General features: G+C 28.3%; 1 protein-coding gene across 2 annotated transcripts in view; it reads left to right on the forward strand.

The window, feature by feature from the left end:
* LOC117180829 (E3 ubiquitin-protein ligase MIB1-like) overlaps positions 1 to 7050 on the forward strand; it is an 87001-nt gene that overhangs the window by 44297 nt on the left and 35654 nt on the right. Inside the window, exon 1 of one of the 2 annotated variants that reach the window (XM_033373355.1) lies at positions 5068 to 5163. The exons of the other annotated variant lie outside the window; for it this stretch is intronic. The gene's annotated coding sequence lies outside the window, so the exon portion shown is untranslated. Of the gene's footprint in view, positions 1 to 5067; positions 5164 to 7050 lie in introns of those variants that run through there. 2 annotated transcript variants of the gene reach the window in all.

The following is a 7050-nucleotide window of genomic DNA, read 5'->3' on the forward strand; positions in this document are numbered from 1 at the left end:
TTATATTTGAGACTATTTGAAATACTTTCAAAATATTGCATGAAAAAATATAACTTTTGGATTTTCCATTATTTTTTATGCTGTCAAAATTTATTTTTTTATTTATCAAGAAAATTCAAAAAGTTGTTAGGATAATTTTCTAGGGTATTTAGAAATCACACTATTTCTTCTCTTGCCACTTTTTATATCGTCCGTTAATTGGCTTAAAAGGTTCATTTTCGTGTGTTTTTTGGAATTTTGAAAATACTATAACTCTCATAACTTTTAAATTTATGAAAAAAGTCATCAGATCATTTGTTCGACTTTTTAAATACTATGAATCACCATACTGAGAATTCTTGAATTTTAAAAAAATACTATCAAAAAAATATAAAAGGCGCTCACTTTTTGAACTTTTATCCATAATGACTGGCTAATGAACTTAACCTTTAGTTTAGAACACTTAAAAAGTGTACTAGAGGCTAATCTAATAAAATTATTTTTTCTAAAGTTATCGTGCTGACAGACAGACAGCCATAAATACGTACAGACAGACCGACAGACATACACAATCGTAACAACCTATTTTTCGGATTTAGGGGCTCTTAAAACGTGGAACTTCTGACAAAAACTAGGGAGGTCAAATTTTATACAAATCTAATACCTTCTCTGATGAGAATGTAAAAATTATTTATTTGTCACGTATAATTTTCTGATAGTTCTGTTTTTATTTTCAATCATAAAAAATAGCATCAAAAACATGAAAAGTTAAATTTTTTGAAACCCCACACACGAGACGAAAAAGAAATTAAAAGACAAAAGTAGTGGTATGAAAGTCCCCACGCAGCAGGCACATTTTTTTCTGTTAATGATGTTTTTCATAATTAAAGCCAAAACTATGCTTCCTATCAAAAAGTGGTTGATAACAAACGTGTAGATCTTTTTCAAATGCACAATTTTGATGTATTTATCTTTTACGGTATTTTGCACAGTTTGGCCAAAAAATGTAATTTTTAGATTTTTCATTGTTTTGAATGCTGTCAAAATTCGAATTTTTGATTTTTCAAGAAAATGCAAAAAGTTGTTATGATAATCTCGTTGGGCATTCAAAAAGCAATATTTTTCTTCCCTTAACTTTTTTTCATATCGCACGTTATTTGGCATAAAATGTTCATTTAAATGTGTTTTTTGGATTTTTGTAAATGTTATAACTCTGGTAATTTGATTTTTTGAAAAAAGTCATTAGGATAAATTGTTCTTCTGTTTGAATTCTATGAATATCCGTACAGAAAATTTTTGAATTTTGAAAAAAGTGATCTCAAACATTTTCAAAATACGCTCACTTTTTGAATTTTTAACCAAAATGGCTGGCTAACGAACTTGACCTTTATTTTAGGATACTCAAAGAGTATACAAAAGGCCAATCCAATCTGTCAATTCTTTCGCAAGTTACCGTGCTAACAAAATAAAAATCTACAATACACAGAAATTCACACACGCGCAGATAGACAGACCCATTCGTAAAAACCTGTTTTTCGGATTCAGAGGGTCTCAAAACGTGGACATTTGACAAAAACGAGGGGGGGGGGGGGGCAAATTTTACAAAAATCTAATACCTTCTTTTGATGAGAATGTAAAAATGCAAAAACAATTTAAAATAATCTGAATTTTTGCAACTGTTTATTTATGGCTTAAAAACATGGAAGTAATTCCCAAAAGAAATACTCAGAAAAAACTGGAATGGATTAGCACTTTTCAACCTAAACTGGTTCAAGAGGGCAGTGTTTATAACTCAAAATCAATGAGAAAATGATGAAATAAGTGGTAAATATGGATTATAATAATAGATACCAAACGCTTGCCAAAATTCTCAAATAACGAAAAAGAACAGATTTGTTGGCAATGTGTGCATCTTACAACCCATTTTTCAAACTAAAAATGTCTCTTCTCTAAAAAATATTAACAAAAATCGCATTTTTTATTTTATCATAAGGAATTTATTTTCCTTCTCTTTTATTTACAGTTTTACCGCGATACATCGATAAAGATAAGTTTTTGGTCAAGGCTAGTATGATCACTTCTAGGGTCAGAATAAGGATTTGAAACAGATTAAATGTAACCTTCTCATTTTGCATAAAAATCATATTTCCCAGGGAACTTGTGCTGGAATTATTGAATAACATTCTATCCCATTGTACTCTTCTTTTCAAAAAGAATAATCCCAGAATAGTCATTGGCGAAGGGCCATTCACGTTTTCGGTGTCTCTCAATGGTATTTTTTCTCATTTATATTTCTACTGGTAATTGATATGTTGCCAACAGACACGAAAACACAGGAAAATGCGTCTACATTGGACCAGTGCCTAAAAATTAAATCACCTTCAGTGTTTCTCTTTCAATTTGATTAAAATTTAATGCTGGTCTATGCGGATTTTTTAAAATTACTAGTTATTAGCGAAATTCCCTTCCAGGGAGAGAAATTCCGCAAAGAGAATAGTAAAGGGATTTTGGATTTAATGCCAGGTTTGTTAATGATGGTACTTAGCCCGGAGTGACAGATATTTATTTCCCCAGCTTTGAAACAATCTAGACGGATTTGAATCTTTGGGCTAATTAGGCGCAAGCTATTCCATTTAAACTAATAATATTAATTTTTAGAATTGGATATTTGATATAATATTATTGTAATATCTAATGTTTTTCTCATAGCCTTATGAGAAGTTATACTTAACATGGAAACACAATATATTTTTAGAGTCGGAAAATTTTTCATAATTTTTATTTCATGATTTCTGTATAAATTACTGGATGTGAAGAGTCATTTGTTCACTTTGTCAAATTATTTCTAAAAATTTTCATGATTTTTGTTAAAATATAAGCTGTGTAAACAAAATTGGCGAATTATAAAGGTACTGGTAATTGTGGAATCTGAGGTATAACATTTTTATCGTTATTTTAGGGATAAAATTGAAGTTTCAAACAATTTTAATATAAGTTAACGACCTTAGTAGTGGCCAATATGAGGCAAATAAGTATTTAAAGAAATAATTATTATAAAGCAACAAAAATAGCATGATACATGCGCTTTTTCCTATTTCTTATTCGGATTTCCCTAGTATCAAAATAAAATTACGCTTCAATTTAAAGCACTATAAAATATAATTGGTAATCCTAAATTAAAATGAATAATAAAATGGCTCAATCGGCTTCTATACAATTTTAATTTAATTTTAATATTAATTTTTAATTTGAAAATTTACGATTGAAAAATGTTCAGTTTTAAATTCAAGGATTCAATTTTAACTCATGCGAATTGAAAAAATATCTAATGTAAAACATTAAATTTACGGCACTTTTAATTTGTTAAAATTAAAACTTGCATAATTTTTCTATGAAATTTTTCATAATTAAAAACTGGTGAATTTGAAACATTTATAATTAAAAGTTCTACAATTTTGAAGTCATAATTAAACAATTCTTGAATTTTGTAAATGTCTAATTGGAAATTACTCAATTTTAAAGATCTATACAATATAAATGTACTTAATTTTTAATAATTTTTTTGTATAGTACAATTTTGATCATTTTAAATTGAAAATTATTTAATTTTAACGGTTCTCTCTTAAAAATTCTTCAATTTTGAATATTTATAAATACGAATTCTTAAATTTTGATGATTTACTAAGTCAAATGTCAATTTTGCCCTTCTAAATCTTCCAAATTGAAGAATTTTTAAATTTAAATCATTAATCATGTAAGATTTCTGTAGTATTTTTAATAGTAAAACTTAAAAATTGCATAAATGTTCATTGTAAATTTTAAAAACTTAAAACTCTTCAAATTTGGAGATGTAAAAATAAAAAATTGTGATGATTTTGAAGATCAAGATTAATTTTCATTTTTGAGTCATCCAAATTAAATAAATTTTCCATGTGAATCATTAAAATTACAGCATTTTTAATTTGTAAAATTTAAAACTTGCATAATTTTTAATTGGAAATTTAAAAAATTGAAAAATGGTCAATTTTGTACATTTTTGATTCAAATTTCTACAATTTTGAAGAGATATAATTTAAAATTCTTTAATTCAATTTTGAATATCTGCAATTGAAGACTCTTGAATATCTAATGTGTACAAGAGAAAATGACGCAATTTTTCAAACTTCTTTTTTGAATAATTCGACTTTGAAGATTAAAAGTTGAAATTTATTTCATTTGATACACTTGCAATTAAAAGTTCTTAAAGTGTGAACAGTAAAAATGACAGTTTTAATTATTTTGTTGGAAATTCGTATAATTTCTTAAATATAGAACATATATTTCCGAGTATAAAAAAGGAACTTTGGAACGCATTCAAGTTACTTTAATCAGTGACTGGAAGTGTAACGAGTTAATATTTTTTAATAATAGTCGACATCCTTAAACAAAATAATGATTAAAATAATTATTATGAATGTTAATTAAATTGTAAGTAAAATTGTTTTAACATGGGATCTCCCTCTTTAGTTAGGTGTCCCACAACTGGGGTCATTACCCTACTGTTTAGCCGAATTTTTTGTAATTTTTCAAATAATAAATTGGACATGATAATAAATTGATACGAAATATAAATAAATTCGTCCCTAAAGAAGTAATTAATGAACTCATCTGATGAATGGCTTCTATCCAGAGCCCCCCAACCCTCCCACTGCTTAAGCTTGATTAAGTGTAATCCTTCTTGTTATCTACCGCAATTAATCGGGATCAACAAAACGCGCAGGGAGCACAATTCCTGTAAAGTGTTTTGCGTTACACTTTGTAAAATTATTTGTGAATTGGCGCGTCGCGAAAGAAGATAAAGAGTAAACTGGTAGTTGTTGGCCACATGGATCTGCTGAAAGCCCTCTGGCTCTGCCGAGCCTCTGAGCGTAGGAAAGGAGTGCCGCTAATACCGCCGGAAATAGCGTCACGTTGTCTACGCACAAATGCGTAGAGGACTACTCACACACGCGTAAACGCTAAATTGAGTAGATTCTCATGCGCGTGCTTCCAATAACGAATTTAAGTGTGTGCCAACGTGCGGTCAAACATTGCCAGTTTTTTTACTCTTGGGAATCTCAGTTTTATTCGGACTCTTGTCGAAAGAAATTAAAGGCGATTTTTTTTTATTCTCCCGATTTATTTCTGAGAAAATTAAATTCGCAGGTTGTACAGACTTTGCCATATTGTATGTAAAATAATTAAATAAATTTAATGCTTAAGTTAAGACACTGAGTGTTTATAAATTAAAATTAAACTTACATATTTAACGAATATTTGTGATTATAATTCATGCTTATTCACTGTAAATTGCATTATCTACTGTAGAGTGTTCTCTCCTACGATATTTCAAAAGAAACTTGCGTCATGCCTCCAAACTCAACAGAAATCAATCATGCTATCATCACTGTTAGCATTTGCATGTTCACATTTGCTACCGCGAGTAGTGAAAGCTTTTTCTTCTTACAGAATTATCTACTATAATTAATTTAATTTTTTTAATTTGACTATTTTAAAATAAAACAATTTAGGATTTCAGTAAAACTATAAAGTTAAAATATTTTTTCGTTGAATCTATACACAATTAAATAATTTAAAAATTAACTATAATAAAGTAGAATGATCTGTGTTATTAAAGATTCTTTAGTTTAAATTTGAATAAAGATTGAACACGAATATAAGTTCTAGAATTAAAAAAAAAAATTTTAATACCAAGGGCCAGATTTTAACAGTTCGGCGAATGAAAGTGCCGTTTCTGTTAGATGTTAAATAAAACCTAAAAATTATATATTTTTTTTAATTTAAAAACTAAAAAAAATGTTGTACAAAAAATTTGACGTCCCTGAGAATTGAATTTGAAAATTTGTATAATTAAGTTTTTTAGTTTTACTTCGTACGTACAAAAGTTATAAATAGCTACTGTTTTTAGTTCTTAGACAATTTCAAATTATAATTATTTAAAATTAACCAATCTTGGTTTTGTAATATTAGACAATTTGACATGTACAATTATTGTACATGTCAATTTTTCAAATATAAATATGCGACTAACAATGCTTGCAGAAACAGTTAATATTTCCAGATACGTAAAAAATATTGGCATCCATGAAAAAATTAAAATTACAAAAGGAAAAGTTTTTTCAAACATATCTTACTAACTAGAAATTAATCATTTCTAGAATTATTCAGCTCTTTCCAAAAGTTTTTAGATCTCATGTATGGAATTTGATATTACGTGTTTTAAAATATTTTATGCTTTTAATATTAAAAGTGTGCGCGCGCGCGCGTGTGTGTGTGTGTGTGTGTGTGTGTGTGTGTGATTTCGCAACTGCTCTTGTCCTACTCCCCTGAGAAACTGCGTGAGCCAGCAGTTGTAGTAAGGTTGAGAACGAGGTGACTAAAAGCGAGAGTTTGGTGTATTTTATGTTTTTGATATTAGAAAATAAAACTCCAAAGACGTAAAGGCGCGTTTCGCGAGCGTTCATTTCATTTAAACGGTGTTGGTTTAAAATAAATTTCTTGAATAATTTTAATTTATTTTATATCTAAGAATTTTAAATGATTTCTACTTATTTTATTCTATATTTATGATTTCAAGGAATTTGAAAGAATTTCTAGCAAACTTTTGGAATAAATTTCAAAAGATTTTCAGTTATTTTGAAAGATTCCAAAACATTCCATGAGATTTCGCTTTTAAAATTGGTAAAATTCAGGGACGTGAACACACGTGTGCGCTTACTGCAAGTGTAATATATTTTAGGTGCTTAATCTTGAAATATTAAAAAAATTTAAACTATACTTTTTCTTATAAAAAATGGTTTCTTCTGTTCTAAGTGTAAAAATAATTTTTTATCTTTTTTTTATTTCTACCCATATTCTTGAAAAAATTCCCCTATTTCCCTTTTCTTTAAGCTCTTTTTGCTTCAGGGGTCAAAGTCTTGCCCGTTCATAAGGGAGGTTTGCAGTATTACGTAACGCGTTTTTCTTACATTTTTGACCCCCCGCCCCTACGTAACGCTTTTTCAATGCATACATACATAAATATATGTAACT

Source organism: Belonocnema kinseyi, chromosome 9 (assembly GCF_010883055.1).
Source record: "Belonocnema kinseyi isolate 2016_QV_RU_SX_M_011 chromosome 9, B_treatae_v1, whole genome shotgun sequence".
Taxonomy (NCBI): Eukaryota; Metazoa; Arthropoda; class Insecta; order Hymenoptera; family Cynipidae; genus Belonocnema; species Belonocnema kinseyi.